This window comes from Camelus dromedarius, chromosome X, assembly GCF_036321535.1.
Source record: "Camelus dromedarius isolate mCamDro1 chromosome X, mCamDro1.pat, whole genome shotgun sequence".
NCBI classification, from domain to species: domain Eukaryota; kingdom Metazoa; phylum Chordata; class Mammalia; order Artiodactyla; family Camelidae; genus Camelus; species Camelus dromedarius.
Window position 1 is genome coordinate 84,117,602 of NC_087472.1, and position 16,799 is coordinate 84,134,400.

Consider the following 16,799-nt stretch of genomic DNA (forward strand, 5'->3'; position numbering starts at 1 on the left):
TTTTGCCTGCACACACAGTGAGAGAGAACTGGTGCCAATCTTTGCCTGGCAGCAAGCCTCAACCAACGCACTGGTGTATAAACTACCCCAGCTCCCTTGCCCCTCACATGGGCGAACCCTGAGACACAGGTGCAAAGCATGGTCTTTGGACTGGTGCCAATCTGGGAACTGTCACTGATTCGCAAAAAGGACCAAAATTGAGAGTAAGCATTTAGAAACTTCTGTAACCATTTCAAAGGGGATGTGGGTCTCACAATTTTTTTTTAAAATTGGGGCTTGTATTTTGTATGTTTAAAAATTTTTCTAGTCATTTAATTTTTACTGTCTATTCAAAGGTAACAGAGGGATAAAAATATTGGTCCATGATGGCTTGGAAATTGAAAAGAAAAAAAAAAAAACCCAAATCCTTCACCATAGTTTGAGAACTGTCATCTGCTCTTTCCCAGCGTGGTACACTGGGATTCAGCCCTGGTTACCCCATGGCTCAGCAATGCACGCTCTGTCGCCTATCTTCCTTTCCCTGTTTTGCTTCCCCACCACCCGACAGTGCTTCCTGAGAGATTCCCTTAAATAAACGACATGCAAATTCTTTTCTCAGGGTCTGTTTCCAAGGGGAACCCAGCCTAAGACAATGATTTCTATTCCTTTCCAATTTATTGTAGAACTCAGTGACATCCTGTGATTTTTCAAGTGTTTATACTTTAGGCGATGAAATGCCTAAATTTTCTACATGGAAATACCCTTGAAAAATACGGCAAGACTTTAAGAGCATTTAGAATCACTCAGGAGGCATTTTTTTCTTTTTTTTTTTAATTGAAGTATAGTCAGTTACAATGTGTCAATTTCTGGTGTACAGCACAATGTCCCAGTCATGCATATGTATACATATATTTGTTTTCATATCTTTTCTTTTTAAATAATAAGGAAAATGTACTCTCTTACATTTTAAGAAGTCCAGTCAGGACTCGGGGTTGGGTAATTCGGTGGCTCAGCAGTGTCATCAGCGACCTAGGTTTTCCATCAAGAAGCATTTTCTATCCCTCCCACGTCTTAATTCATTTAAAAAAAAGATTATGACTGAGACTTCCTGGAAGGTGATTACCTAAACCGATCCACATCTTAATTTCACAAAAGCATCTAATTGTCTACTGCCTTCTCCTCCCTTTACTCTGCTTCGCCTCCACAAAGGCTCAAGCACTGCATATACTTTGCATCTGTCTCCTCACCCCACAGAGGTCTCAAGACCCTGGGAGAGACCAGGGCTATGAAGCGGGATCATTTTCATTCTCAGTCTTCCAAATACAGGGGATTTCAAAGGAGCTGATCGCAAATCAAAGTAAAGAGCCACGGTCTTGGCTTTGTTCCCTGTCTGCTGTTTGTATATTTTATATTATGCATGGGCCGGGGGCGCCCACGGTGGGACCTGCTGGTTATAACCACAATCAATCAATCGCAACCTATTTTCAGGACCTGCCAGCCATCAGGACAACTTCCAGAACTATTGGAGCCCTCTTTTCATTATTTAAAGACTGGTGAAAGGATGCAAAAATACTTAATGAAAGGGTCGTGCTGACCAAATGACAGACTGGCTTAGGACTCAAGGCCCAGGCTGTCAGAAGGCCATTAGCACCTTGATCTCTGAGCAGGGCGGCCACATTGGGTACCCGGACATGGTTTTATCCCTGTCATTAGAATAGGGTGGCTCTGGGTAAGCCTCACAGCTCAAGACTAATGCAGAAGAAGGTGTCAAAGGGGCCAAACAAGATAATGCTGGTTTCCCCACTGTCTTTTCAGTCTAGAACTTTGCCCCTAGTCACAACACAGTGGCTAATACTCCCAAATACCCCAAGCGGTGGCCCAGGGCAATAGCAGTGGTTCTGCAAAGCACGTGTGCACAGCCGCAAAATTTGGTCACAGGAGCAGAAAGGGCCTACATTGTCACCTTTGAACTATGGATGCCTGATAAAATATGCAACGGCCAGCGACTTTTGCATTTCAGATAAATATTTTTCAGTGTAAGTATAACCCCAATATTGCATGGGGGTAGACTTATACTAAAAAAGAAGATTGATTGCCTATCTGCAGTTCAAATGTAACTGGCCATCCTGTATTTTTATTTGCTAAGTCTGGCAGCCTTATCTTCGATCCCCATCACCATTTCTGCATGCCCTTCCCCGCAGCTCTGAGTGGTTTTGCTCCCAGTGGGCTGCACCTCTTTGCAGGCCTGCTTCTTGGGCTGCTGGAGCTGCTTTGCATGCCAATGTGGAGAATGGAAGTGCCTGGGAGTTGACATCCTCCACCCTGCCCCAGAGGGGTCCTTAGCCAACCACCACTGATTGTGGGGCAGAGGAGTGTGAAAGGCCAGCTCTGATGCCCTGGGTCCAGCAGGGTTGGGCTGAAGCTCCCCTCTGCAGAGCTGGGCCCAAGAGTGCGCATGCAATTGCCTTTGTCCCCTTGCCCGTCCTGCTTCCCCCACTCCCTTGTCAGTTTCCCCTGGGAGCACTTCCTTCCTAAGTCACTTGCACTGGAATCCTCAGCTCCAGGTCTGCTTCAGAGGAACTCTGCCTAAGACAGCTAAGCAAGGAAGGGGTCTTCAGGGGGTAGGAAGGCTTATAGTGAGTTTTGAAGAGGGAAGGGAAAGGCAACGGGGAAGGCTTCCAGGGAGAAAAGCCCTCGGCTGTATGCGGGAGAGGGAGCCGGTAAAATTAAACCATCCTGATTCCTGATTCCCGATTCCTTCCTGGCTGAGCCGGAGATGAAGGGGTGACAGCCATTTGGCCTCCTGAGAGGGGGCTGGACACCTACATCCTTCCAGGAAGCCACTACTATCCGTAATGCTCCGAAGCACAAGCATTGTGTTGAGGGCCCATTAGCCAGACACCAGCCCTTACTCTCCACAGCTGCTTGGCTCAGTTTGCCCTCTGGGAAGACTTGCAAGCTCTCAGCACACTGCCTCGCGGGTAGAAGGTACTCTGGATATGCAGGAAGAATGAACGTCTAAATGAAGTGACTCCACGTCCTTACAGCCTGCCTGGTAGGATCCAGTCTCCTAAAAGTGCTGCAAATGTGCCCAAGACATAGGACGTTTAACAAGCCTTTAGATTCTTAAGAGCTGGGGCAGGGAGAATACGTACATTGCTTTGCCCTGTGGAGAGTGAGAGCAGGCAGCAGCAGAGGGACTGGTACTGGGCCAGCTCAGGTCTCTTAAAAAAAGGAAAGGTCATTCTCAACCTCAGCTGCCCATTAAAATAACCTGGGAAAGCTTGAAAAAAAAAATCCTGATGCTTGGGTCTCATCCCCAGAGACTCTGTTTCCGTTGGTCTGGGTGTGACCTTGGCATCGGGATTTTTAAAAGCTTCCAGGAGATTCTATTATGCAGCTAGAGTTGAGAGCCACTGGACTAGAAAATTCTGTGCCTAGATGGAATGCCTCAGGACACCTTAGATTAAACGCGATGATGGTGTTGGAGATAGTCAAGGCATTTGGTTAATTGGGCTCCATCATTTAAAAATCTGGAGTGTCTGCATTAAAGGAACTAAATGGTTCCTAGACTGAAGAAAGCTGTTCTCTTTCAGCAATTACTAAAGTGGTTCTCAGACCTAAATGTGTATCAGAATCACCTGCAGGGCTTGTGAAAACACAGGCTGTTGGGCCCTGCCCCTAGAGTTTCTACTTTAGTAGGTCCAGGGAAAGGCCCAAGAACTTGTATTTCTGAAAAGTTCCCAGGTGATGTGGATGCTGCTGGTCTGAGGACCAAATCTGGAGAAACACTGAGTTACTGTGAACCATATTTGGAACTAAGCTGATTCTCTTGAGAATGAGTTTGGCTTTCACTTATTCATTCCCCCTTGATTTATACCTCAAAAGTGTCTTTGGGGACTGTGTATTAGCTTTTTGTGTGATCATGCTGTGTAACAAATAGCCCCCCCCCCAATCTCAGTGACTTAACAACTGCAAATGTTTATTTCATACTTGCAGATCTGGAGGTTAGCCACAGTTCAAGCTGGGCTATATTTAAGTCCAGGCTTCAGTCTGGGTTCATGTTTACCCCACATGGATTCAGTCTGAGACCCAGGCTGAAGAAGCAATGGCTACCTGGGATGTACTCTTTCTATAAGGGAGGACAGAAGCTTCAAGAGGGCTGGTAGAAGCTTAAAGCTTTAGCTTGTAATTGACACACTGTCACTTTCACCCACATTCTATTGGCCAAAGCAATTCATATGGCCAAGCTCAAAGTCAGAGGATGGGGAGATATAGACTGCCCAAGGCAAACTGTGCCAGAGACAAGGAGCAAAGAAAGAATGATGGACAAATAATATTATCTCTCCCAACCTGTTAGGTGTCAGGCCCCACATGAAGTTCTGGAGGAAGCACAGAAAGAAAAAACGAGGTCCCAGCATGTGAGAAGCACAGATTGGAAAGGGAGACAGACCGAGATACAAGAGGGTGCTATGCATGAGATGTAGGGCAAATGAGCAGCAGGAGCGTGGAGGTGGGAGTGACTCTCATTGCTGGGATGTCTGCTCTCCCACACTGTGCAACCAAGGTCCTTGGAGCTCTGCCCAGGCTTCAATTCTGGGAGCCAGGACTGTGTGTGGGAGCAGCTGAGCTGGCCCACAGCTGCAGGGCATAGAGCAAAAGGAAATGAATCTGTGCCTGGGCTGGGACACGTTTGTTCCAGAAGGAAAGTACCTAGTCCAAAGCAGAGAACAACTGAGAAGGAGAACTGGCTTTTTAGCAAAGGGCTGGCACAGAAAACCAGAAACACGAATGAGCCATGGGGGAAGCAAAGCCCATGGTGATTTGTGGATGCAAGAGGTTTGAGGGTAAGGGCTGTTTGACGAGGTGCCTACTGCACTGAGTTGGAGGCAGGGAGGCCACTATGAAAGTCATCAAGTTGTAGGAGAGGAAAAGGGAAGTGAATCGGGCAGATTTCCCAGAGGAGAGGGCATTCCAGCTGGGGCATAGGTGGTGAGTAGGAGTTTATTAGCTGGTGGAAGTTAGATGGCGGGAAGAGGAATTTCAGGGCTTTGGGTGATAAATCCAGGGGCTCACAGACCTCTCCCTTTTCCTGTAATTCTATCTCTGACTAGTCCAATCCCTACCATGAGCCAGCATTCTGATGCTCCAGGCTGCCCTGCTGCCCACAGCTGTCTCTGTATTTTGCAGGTCACTGAGATTGTATTGCCTCTGAGGTTCAAAGATTTTTTTCCTCTTCAAGTAATTACCACTGAAATTATGTGGTTTGATCTCTGAGTGATTATAAAACTCTGAGACTCCCAAACAGTATAACTTAGACTGAGTTTTCCAGGGACTGGGGCCCAGAGCCAGCATCCCCAGTGCTGGGCTCAAATACATGATCTGGCAGGACTCCTGCCCTTCGATGGCTCTGTGTGGGTGGGGGAGAGTCCTGCCTCCTGGGAGTCCTTGCTCTGCTCCCAGAGGCTGGGTCAACTTTTGGCAAGCTTCTATTTTTAGAGAAGTGCAGTAAATCCCACAGAGTGGCATGATTAAACACTCCAAGGTCTTGAAGTCATCTTTCGAGGGATCTAAAGACTCGCATGAAAATGAGACTTCCAAGGAGTCTGCCCTGACACCCCTAAGCTTCTGAGTTAGATGAGCTGTTGAGGCCAGCAGGACCCCAACTCCAGAAAGAAAGGCATCTGAGATGGAAACAAAAACCTGCTCAAGGCAGGAAGGGTACACATGGTGGAGGTGTTGGGAGGACGGGCTGAGTGGATCAGGGCCAGTGGAAGTGGGCGGGGCTGGAGAATGAGGCTGGGGGGAGGGGCGGTGGCTAAGAGGGATGGGCTTTGTCCTGTAGGCGGTGGTAAGCCTAAAAGCCATTGAAAAAGGGAAGTGGCATCTTCCAAACTTTATCAAGTTTCTGCTGAAAGTCCTGTGGGAGATGGAGGAGATTGGAGAGAGATTAGAGGGGACCCTGATTAGGGTCATGTCGTTGGAGCTGGGGAGGACAAGATGCCAGAACATCCTTTAGTCTTTTCAGCAGGAATTTCAAAATCAGCCTCCTCCAGGGATGGAGCAGGTGATGTAAGGGAAGGAATAGGCTGGGATTTTTTTTTTTTCTCTTTTTCTTTTTTTCCCATAATGGCGTCTTAGGCTTTGTGTGTTACGTGCAGAAACACTGCATAGTAATCACGGGAGAAGAAGCACCACTTCCACCAAGACATATGTTCATTTCCGCTTTCCTTTTAAGACATGGTCTTCTCTTTTCTGAACTTTTGATAGAGACATAGGTATAAGAAATATTTCACTCTCCTCTTAATAATGCCATACCAGATTCACAAAATGAAGAGAAATGATTTATGCAACTGATACCTGGCCTCACCGTCAGGGAGTAAGAGAGGGTGCTGGGGATTGTGGACAGCCAGATAGACGTGTCTGAATCTAAAAGGGGCCATCAGTTTCTCTGCTTTAGCTGCCGAGGCCAGATTTTCTAATTTTGAAAAGAAACAGGAACATTATTTTAACATAAAATCTTTTCATTTTGAAGCATGGGCTGTAATTCACATTTTTTTTTTTTACATTGCTATAGAAGCCAGATGTAGGGTGTGGACCCCTGCTTTGCACCTGTGCCCCCAGATCTTCCCTGGGGATAGTTCCCTTTGATATGAGGTTGTCAACTTTCCCTGAAGAGTGACACCTTCAAGACAGACAGACATGGTCCAGATGACAGGGCTATATCAAAGGGCCAGAGGACTGGGGTGGGCACTGAGGGGTCCAGACAGTGACCCTCAGAGAACCATATAGGGAAGAGCATTTGTGCTTCTGGATGTGGTTATTCCCTTTCCCTGGCCTGGCCCCGCCAGATGATGCTGCCCGCTCCCCTGGCAATAAGGTTTAAGACACTGAAATCTATGGTCAGTCAAGAGTCCATGGTGGGGGGGGTCATTTCAGGGGCAGACAGACGGTTGCCTGGTCAGAACCCACTGACGCCAGGGGCAGCCAGGCTGACTGTATTAGCTTCCCCGGGCTGCCGTAACAAAGTCACCACAAGCCAGATGGATTAAAACGACAGAGATTGAGTCTCTCAGAATTCTGGAGGCTAGAAGTCTGAAATCAAGGTGTTGGCAGGGCCACGCCCCCTCTGAAGGCTCTAGGGAGAATCCTTCCTCGCCTGTCCCAGCTTCTGGTGGCTGCAGGCTCTCCTTGGTGTCCCTTGGCTTGTAGGTACATCTCTCTCGTCTCTGTCTCCATCTCAAGCGGCCGGCCGTCTTCCCTCTGTGTATCTCCCTCTCCTTACAAGGTCGCCAGTCATTGGACTGGGGGCCCACCCTAGTCCAGAATGACCTTGTCATTACTTGATTACATTTACAAAGACCCCATTTCCAAACAAGGTCACATTCTGAAGTCCTGGATGGCTGTGAGTTTTGAGGGGGACACTGTTCAACCCAGGACATGGTCCAAGTTGAATTCCTGACTCATTCATCAGGTGAGGGTCCAGGTCGACCCGGCCACAGTCCCATCAGGCCACGCCGAGGCCCACCTCCACATCGCGGGCAGGTGTGTGCCACTGGTGGCCTGGAAAAACAGATGGGAGCCCAGGGCCCAACAGAGCTGTGGGCTGGCCCAGTCTCCCAGAGGAGAGCTGGGCTGGAGGGCAGGCCAGGCTCCCCTGGAAAGGCTGGTGGGGAGACAGTGGGCACTCCCTGCCCAGTGCTGGGCGGAACACATGGTCATCCCGCCCCACAGCTCCAGCTGCCTGGGTCCGACTCCAGGCCGTAGCTGGCTTTGGAGCTGTGTCCTGGCGAGGTAAAAATGACTGCCACCCAGCAAGTGCTCCTGCAGACCTCCAATGGCTGGAGAACAAACCTCTGCGAGGAGGAGAGGGGCAGATAATTTGCATGGTGAGACTCTGATTGTTCAGAGGTAACTCCCCAGGGCCCCCTAACAGCCTGTGCTCAGATATCGTGGTCCTGGGTATATATCTGGCCTTCCACATTTCCTCCCTTCAAGGGAGCTCTTTTCCACCCTTGGAATCTTGTATTCGAGATTCTGCGGCATCCTCTCTGCTTCTGTGCCCCTGTGCTGGCTCTAACAGGAGGGTCTCTGGCCTCCGGGGGCTGAAGAAGCCGTGTCCCCGTAGGAAAGGCAGCAGGGAGCCCAAGGAGCACGCGTCCCTCCCTGGGAAGCTGGCCTCCCCGAGGCGGAGGTGACATTCACTGCCACCAAATCTAACATTCTTCGGAGCTTTGAGTCCTCTCTTCAGGGCCTCTCCTCAGGTCACCCCATGCTTGAAAAAATCCGCAGAGACAGGGCACTCGCTGCCCTCAAGGGAGCCCGATTCATTCGAGACCACTCTAATCTTTATCAAATTCGTCCCAATGCTGAGTCAGAATCTGCCTCCCTGCCCCTTCACCCCTTAATCCTGGTTTATCCACTGGGGCCTGGCGCGCAAGTCTAATTCATCAAATCATCAGCTATCAGAGCTGAAGGCCACCGAAGGCCAACCCCTCATCTTCAGTTCCCTCTCCTGCTCCCCGTGCACTGGCCTTGGCCAGAATTGTCCGCTGCTTTTCTGTGTCTGCGTCTCCCCGGGATTTGCATTGTATTTTGTTCTTATTTCCTTGCCAGGCTTGGAGGCAAAACCAGGTTGGCCTTGTCATCCCAGGAAAGAAGGGACGGTGGCAAAGGCGTTCTGTCCAGGTCTGGCAAATGGAGGGCTCATGGCCACACTCGCGAGCGGGCAGGAGATGCCTTGACCACAGATACAGGGATGGCGGCGAGCCTGTCTCCCCACAAACCCTGGACCTACACGTGACCCATGGCTGCAAACAGCTGCTGCTTCTCGTGCTCGCACCCCACCCCCAGCCCAATATAAAAGCACACCCATCATAGTATTTATAGAACTAGTAAATAAAGAATAAAATAGCAAGTTAAAGTAGGTTTTGATTGCCTACGTGTTGGTAAAACCCAGCTGGAATAATTTGATTCATGCATGGAAAAATGCCTCCGAAGCAGGGCCTTTTTTTAGTGTGCCGGAACTGAGTCCCTAGCCACAGATAGAAATTTCTGCTCCTAGAGTTTGGCTCCAAGACGGAGAATTAAAATCTAAAACGAGATTCCATGAGAACTAATTATTTGCTCCCTCGAAATATACCCACTAGCCTTTCCCCAATCTTGCAGACAAAGCTGCTGAATGAAAGAAGGGGTGAGATCGCCCTTTCTGCCCAGCCTCCTCCCGGGAGGTGCAGCCCCACACCCCCGTGAGAGGGAGCGAAGCCCGAGTCGTCCGTTGGAACTCCGGCCACAGCCTCATGGCTGTGTTTTTTAGGCAAAATTAGCCGCCATATGAATTCGATCGCTGTTCCCAGTATCAAGGGGCTGTGACTAATTTTATATTCTGCAAGTGGTTTGGGAGGAATGAAAAATCTATCCTTCCCACCCCCAACCACCCACTCCCGCAAATAAGGGCTTCCCTTTCCCAAGACGCCAGAATGCTTTTGCAGACAATGCCACTCACTTGTTATGGGAGATTCTGTGCGAAGTTGGCATGGGGACGGCATCATTACTCCTGTTCTAGGCTGTCCTCTGGCTTAACGGACACTAGATTTATCCATGGCTACCGACAGCTGCTGCCCACAACGCCCCCTCAGCCACACACGAGCGTGCATGCGCGCACACACACACACACACACACGCATATATGAAACCTCAATATGGTGACCTCAAGAATGAGTTTGAGAAATACTTTTGTTGTAGAGATTGTGTGGGCTGGTGAAAGATGGAAAGAAGTTATAACAATTAAGAGCTATGCTTTGGGGATTTGATCCCAGGAGGCAAACTCGCAGAAAACATGCCTTCACTGCTCCTGACAGTTTTTCTTTTGTTTTGATACATGGTCTAGCAATTTGGCAACCAGTGTGGATTTATGAGACTTGCCTTTAAAAAATAGGAATACTTTTGAGAGAATGAAGGGGTTCCGAGTCACTCACATTTTAGTGAGAATTAGCCCAATAAAATTGCTTTCCCCTGAATACCTTTTGGAGTTCAGCTATACTGAGACAGTGAGATTTGGAGAAAGAGGGGTGATTTTAGGAATAGTGTGCCTTGGGGGTGGGAAGAGGCTCACAGGAACCAAGGACCTGAATGAAGGGAAGGAGATGAGAGATGGAAAATGGGTAAGAGAAAGCAGATTTCCTCTCCCCTGTCACACTGCACAGACTCCCACATTTGGCTTCCAACATTTTCTAGTGTTCGGCTGCCTTTGATAGACTTTGGCGATTTGTCTGAGACTGACCACCATCTTAAACACTTTTCATGGGGAACATTTGTTCCCAGTTCTGAACAACCAGCTTGCAAGTGAATTTTTTCAGTCAGTAATTTAGGCTGTGTAAAATGACAAAACTGACATTGAGAAAAGCCAAAGGGGTCATGTGTGTCGGGGTGTGGGGCGCGTGTCCCAGGTCAAGGAAGTGCCCTCAGCACAAAGAAATCCACAAGGACGAGCCTGCAGGGTCACGATCAAGTGCTTTGTCACCGCATTCTGCCAAACCCCTCCTCTCCCTGCCAGCCTTTATTTTCAGTTCTACCTTGACAGGGGGTTTCTGACGTGTGGCCCCAGAAGTACCCCAAACCCTCGCTGCTGCCAAGAACATCCCTACAGAAGTTCATTCCCACCCTAGGAAACTTCCGTGGAAACCTAATTGTCCAGATTGCAGTGATTGCCACGGCTCCAGCAACTGAAATGATGCGTGGCTTCTTGTCATTAGGACGCCGCTAGAGTGGTCAGGATTCTGTGCCTGCGATGTGCAGGCAGAGGCGAGCACGAGGAGGAAAGAAGAGTTAACCCACCCCGGTCCCTTGGACTGACGGTGCCGAGCGGGAGCGGTGACGAGTCAGCGTCAGTTCGGAGACTAGAGAAGGCGTTTGTACTCAGGAGGGAACGAACACCTGTGTTTGTGTGCAAAAATGTCATGTGTACATTTTGAGGGGAAAGGCGCTCATTGTTTTATCAGATTCTCAAAGGAATCCTGGCCTCCCCCCTCACCCCCCCCCACATACAATGATTAAAAAATTGGCACAGATAATAATTTTAGCATCACAGTAAATGATTTCTTCTCAGAGAGGATAGTCAAAGGAGGAAAGAATTGCATCAGTCAGGATAAGACTGGGCTGCAGTAACACATGCAGTGGCTTAATGTCAAAAAGTTTATTCCTGGGGTGAGGGGTAGAGCTCCGTGGTAGAGCACGTGCTTCGTGTGCATGAGGTCCTGGGTTCAATCCCTCGTGCCTCCGCTAAGGAATAAATTAAAAAAAAAAGCTCACTCCTTACTAACGTGCCTGACTGACGTGGGCGGGCCAGGACGGTGTGCCCAGCGCAGTCGCTCAGACACCCAGGCTGACAAAGTCTCCCCTCCACACACGCTTCCCCCATCACCAGAGCAGCAGGAGAACAAGTTGGCCCCTGACCTTGCCGGCTGTCAAGGCTCCATCCAGGGGGGCTCATGTTTAATTGACCCACACAAGTCACACACCGAGAGGTAAGTCGCAAATGGGAGGGGATGTTTGCTCCAGCCATGTGCCCAGGAGAAGCGGACTGTTTGTGAACGGCCCTGATGACTCCCGCTGCGATATAAAATTTTTTGAAAGTAAACCATAAAGTGTTCGGCGCATCCACTTTAAAAATTAAGAGCAAGGAACATAAAACTGTATTCAATAAATAGAGTAGATAATAAAAAGAATTTCACGTCCGTGTTATGGCCAATTAAGACAGAAAAAGTTAAGAGGAAAGAGATTGAAAGAGAGGGAGGGAAAGAAAGTGAGACAAGAGGCCAAAGAGTCAGGAAGAAATTGGAAAGGGTTTTGTGGGGAGGAACGGAGAGGAGGGGACAGGCCAAACGCCACAGCAATGGCAGTCTTTCCTGCCAGCTGAGCCCCACAGCTCGCATCCTCTTACTCCAACCTGCAGCCCAAGGAGGCCAGCAATTTTCTAATTTCCCCAGCGCCCCATCTTTGAGGGGGCTGCTCCCAGCAGACAGCAGCACCCCCCTCACTGGCCCGCGCCCCAAATTGGCTCCTCGCAGGAAATACGCTCACGTGTGTGTTTCATGGGGGCAATGTACGAGAGGCCATCAAAGTGAAGCTAAAAGCCAGGCATGGCCTATGGGCCAGGTTCCCACCCCAGGCCACCCCCCCCCCACCTCTACCAGCTGCCAGGGTTCCTTTTGTGTGTAACCACCTGCACAAAGGCTGCAGACCTACCCAAGTGTGTCAAAAGCGGGTGAAGCCAACCTCCTTGCCTAATGCAGGAACTCAATTCCCTGCACGTGGTGAAACTATTACATAAATATGCTAAGCACATATTTTATAATAGAAAAGAATCGTTCGTTCTCTCTGTACGCCTGCATGTTTTAAAGGCATCAACTAGCCCCAAGGGCTGCGTCTTCCTCCATCCTCACGCCTTTCTGGGTTCCCAGAGCCCAGGTTGCCTTTTGCCCTAGGAAAGTGATGCGTGTGTGGCTGTTGCCCTGTGGCCACCTGCTAGTCCCACCACCCCACTGCTGAGAAATGGAGAAGCCCCCCAGGACTTGTCTCTCTGCTCCCGGAGGAGGTGTGTCCTTAGCTGAGAGATGGGAAAAATCGGGGGCCAAGAGTGGAATCTTGGAGGGGGCAAAGGGGCTGGGGTGTTGTGCATTTTTCAGATCAATTTTGCTTCCTTCTTCAGAACCACCACCCTGGGAAAGATGGTGAGACACTGCTGTTCAACCCAGTGAGATGTTGTTATTTAACAAATTACCCCAAGATTTAGTGATCTAAAACATGATCGTTTATTTTTATTTTTATATATTTATTTATTTAATGAAGTATAGTCAGTTTACAATGTGTCAATTTCTGGTGTACAGCATAATGTCTCAGCCATATATATACATACATATATTCCTTTTCATATTCTTTTTCATTATAGGTTATTACAAGATATTGAATATAGTTCCCTGTGCTATACAGAAGAAATTTTGTTGTTTATCTATTTTATATATATTAGTTAGTATCTATAAACCCCAAACTCCCAATTTATCCCTTCCCATCCCCTTTTCTCCCTGGTAACCATGAGTTTGTTTTCTATGTCTGTGAGTCTGTTTCTGTTTTGTAAATAAGTTCATTTGTGTCTTTTTTTTTTTTAGATTCCACATATAAGTGATACCATATGGTATTTGTCTTTCTTTTTCTGGCTTACTTCACTTAGTATGATGATCTCTAGGTCCATCCATGCTGCTGCAAATGGCATTATTTTATTCTTTTTTATGGCCGAGTAGTATTCCATTGTATAAATATACCACCACTTCTTTATCCAGTCATCTGTCGATGGACATTTAGGCTGTTTCCATTAGAACGTGCCCGTTTATTATTTCTCACCAGTCTGTGGCTTGGCCAGGTGTTTTTCCAGTCTGGGCTGGGCTCTGTAGATCTCCACTGGGCTCATTCATGGGTCTGTCGGTTGGCTGGGGCTTCCCTCTTCCTTCATCAAAACTTGACAAAGATAACGCAACTACAGACTAGTTTCGCTTATCAATGTAGGTGATGAAATCTCAAATAAAATGCTACCAAGTAAAACCCAGGACCAATTTAAAAAAATTTTTTAAGCCATGGCCAGGTAAGGCTTAAACAAAAAAAAAGTTTTGCCCAAATGTATCTGGTAGCAAAACCTGGTTTGAGCGGATGTGAGGCTTTTTACGGTCATTATCTATCCCACTTGCATGACTGTTCCCGTGTCTCAGCGCAGCAATGTTCATGTGTCTGATTACCCGTCAGGCGATGTTTCATAGACATCGTTTCTACAGGTCTCACCTTTCTAATGCAGAAAAAAATTCTTAATTCTGAAACGTATCTAGCCTGAAGGGCTTGGATGGGTTATGGACCTTTATCTCCTTTTCCCCTTGTAGATGATGCATTTAATTTCTTTAATTTTCCCCCTCATTTTAAATACGACTAATAATTATTGATTATAAAATTAAACTTGTTTAGAAGTATTAAGACTATGGAAATAGAGGATCCTGCCTCGGCTCCTGATCACAGCTTGGTGTCTGTGTTTTCTTTTCCTTTTTCTTTTTCATAGGTGCACCCGGAAACACACACGTGCACACACATATTTTAATAATACAAATGCAATCACAGCTTGCATAGCCCTATGCTCCACCCCCCACGTGCACTTTAAACAGTGGATCAGGAGGAACAACGCTTAGGTTTGGCAGATGCCGTTGGTACCTGGCTGACTGTATCCCTGGACCCTTCCCGCTTCCTGGTGTGCCTTCTCACTGCCAGGGGCCACGCCTTTGGACTTGAGTGCTTTCCCGACGCTCTGCCAAAAGTAGGGAAGGCTGGCTGGAAGTGCCAGGGAATTAACAGCCCGGGGAGTAGCCCTCAACCAAGGAATCTCAGGAGTTAGTGTCTCATTCTGCCGGCTCCAGCATTGTTCCTCGGGCGCAATAGCTCTGAGGCGTTTCCTCGAACTGCCCTGAAGGAAGGAGCCCCAGTTGCCCACAGTGGTACTAACCTGAGAGCACACCTCTTATTGGCTGCCTTCCCTTCCCTGCCTCCTTTCCTCACTCCCCTCTGCCTCCCGCCCACACCTCTCCTGTGTTTCCTCCACCTCTTGAATAAATAATTTGCACTCTAATGCTTGTCTTAGGGTCTGTTCTGCAGAAACCCAAACTATGACAATCTAGAGATATCATTTGCTCGTTATTAACTGCTGAGTATGCCACAGGATGGACACACCACGACTTCTTTAACCATTCCCTTAGTACCGTCTATTATTAGATAATTACGGTGCTGCTAATTTGTCAACGTGACAGATGAGGCTGGTCGACCTCCTAGTGCGTGTATTTTTGGGTGCGAGCATGAGTAGTTCTGAAAGAAAGACTCCAAGAAGTAGAGTGTCTGGGTCAGAAGGTACGGGCATTTATAGTGTTGACAGATGTGCAAGCATTCCTCCTAAAATGTTTTGGCTGTTGCACTCTCTTCTCTCTTCCTTTGTCGGCTCCATCTGGGCAGGCTCTGTTCTGCTGCTCTGCTCAGGATCTGCGTTCTCCCGGGAGCTGGAGCCAGAACCTCTCAGCCAAGGTGACCACCGGACCCAGTTTTCCCGGGTTGGAGGGTTTCCTCAGGACATGGGGCTGTCAGTGCTATAACTAAGACAGTCCCTGGCAAACCAAGCTGATGGGCCACCCTAATCTCTGCTCCTTCAGCCAGGCTGTCAGTATCCTGAGCTCCTGCTTTCCATCGTTCCACCACCACTTCTAGGATCTCCCATTCTAGTGGCCTCAGGGTCTCCCCTCCCAGCTCACGGGGAATCTTCTGCTCCCACGAGCCAGCTTCATCACTTGTTAAACCCACTCACACGCACACCTGCAGTTTCACAGTTGTCCTTCAGGCTGTGATGCCACAGCAAGCCTAGAAGGTGAGTTCTTGGAGTGCATTGGATTACTGAGGTCCAGAGAGGTTAAGCAACTTGCCCAAGGTCACACAGCTATGACGCGATATGGCAAAACTTGGACTTGGGTCTGGGTAAACCTTCTTGCTCCAGGCCTGCTGCCCGTCACCCAAGCTCGTCAACTATCATGTTAACTCATTAGCATCTTCTCCCATCAGGTGCCACTCTCTCAGATCCTACCCCACCAAAAACAAAAGCAAAAAGTATCAAGAGATGACTAGGTTCCCTTTTCCCCATCTCTGTCTGTTCCTTTCCAGATCCCCAGCTTGCTTATTACCCTGCGTCTTCCTCACTTGCACAGAGGCTCCTTCCCTTCTCTGACATCTCCATCGTGGCTTCTCCAGACACTTACAGCAAGAAATAAGCCCCACTGGTTTTGAACAAGATAGGGGTTCTTTTTTCTACATTTATTTTTGTATTGCATAGTTGGTTTACAATGTTGTGTTAATTCTTGGTGTACAGCATAGTGATTCAGTTACACATAAGTATATTCTTTTTCATATTCTTTTTCATTGTAGGCTATTACAAGGTATTGAATATAGTTCCCTGTGCTATCCAGCAAGACCCAGGTTTTTTTAAATCTATTTTATATATAATAGTGTGAATCTATAAATCGCAAACTCCCAATTTATCCCTCCACCCCTCTTCTTCCCCCCTGGCAACCATAAGTTTGTTTTCTATGTGAGTCAAGGTAGGGGTGCTTATGACCATACCAAAGCACAGATAGGGAAGCAGAGACCCAGACAGGTGGTGTGAGAGGCTAAGGCCACACAGCTGGTGGTTGGCAGATCCTGGCTTGAAATCCAAGTTTGCCTCTTAAACATCGGGGTGTCTCCATAAATAGATGGTGTTGAATACCCAGCGGTCTACTCCGCTCTCCAGATTCCCATGGGCAGGGAGCCACATGTGACCTCACTTGGGGGTGGAGTCATGCATGGTTCCTGTCTTTATCATCATTTGGCAAAATGAATTCCAGTCTCCCCAGATGTGTCTGTGAAGGGGACTCACAGAACAGTTCCCGGGGGAGCTGGAGCCTGAGAAAGGCCCGGCTCCACCCTCCAGTTATCCTCGGCCGATCTGGCCAGAGCGGCCCTTCCGGCAGGAGCCTGGCCTGTGCGTCTCCGTGCTGCGGCTCACGCAGCGTTGACACGTCAGGCCGGCAAAGCCCTTGGAGGGAAGACTCCGCCAGGGGCCCCGGGGCCAGGAGAATGCAGGCCCTGTTCAGCTGTCGCCCAGCAACACTACACACAAACATTTGCTGACAGGAAGAGGCGAGCGGCATTAAAGCCGCCTGACAGGGAGGTGATGGGGCAGCAGGGAGAGGAGGAGGTAGACAGTGTGTAAT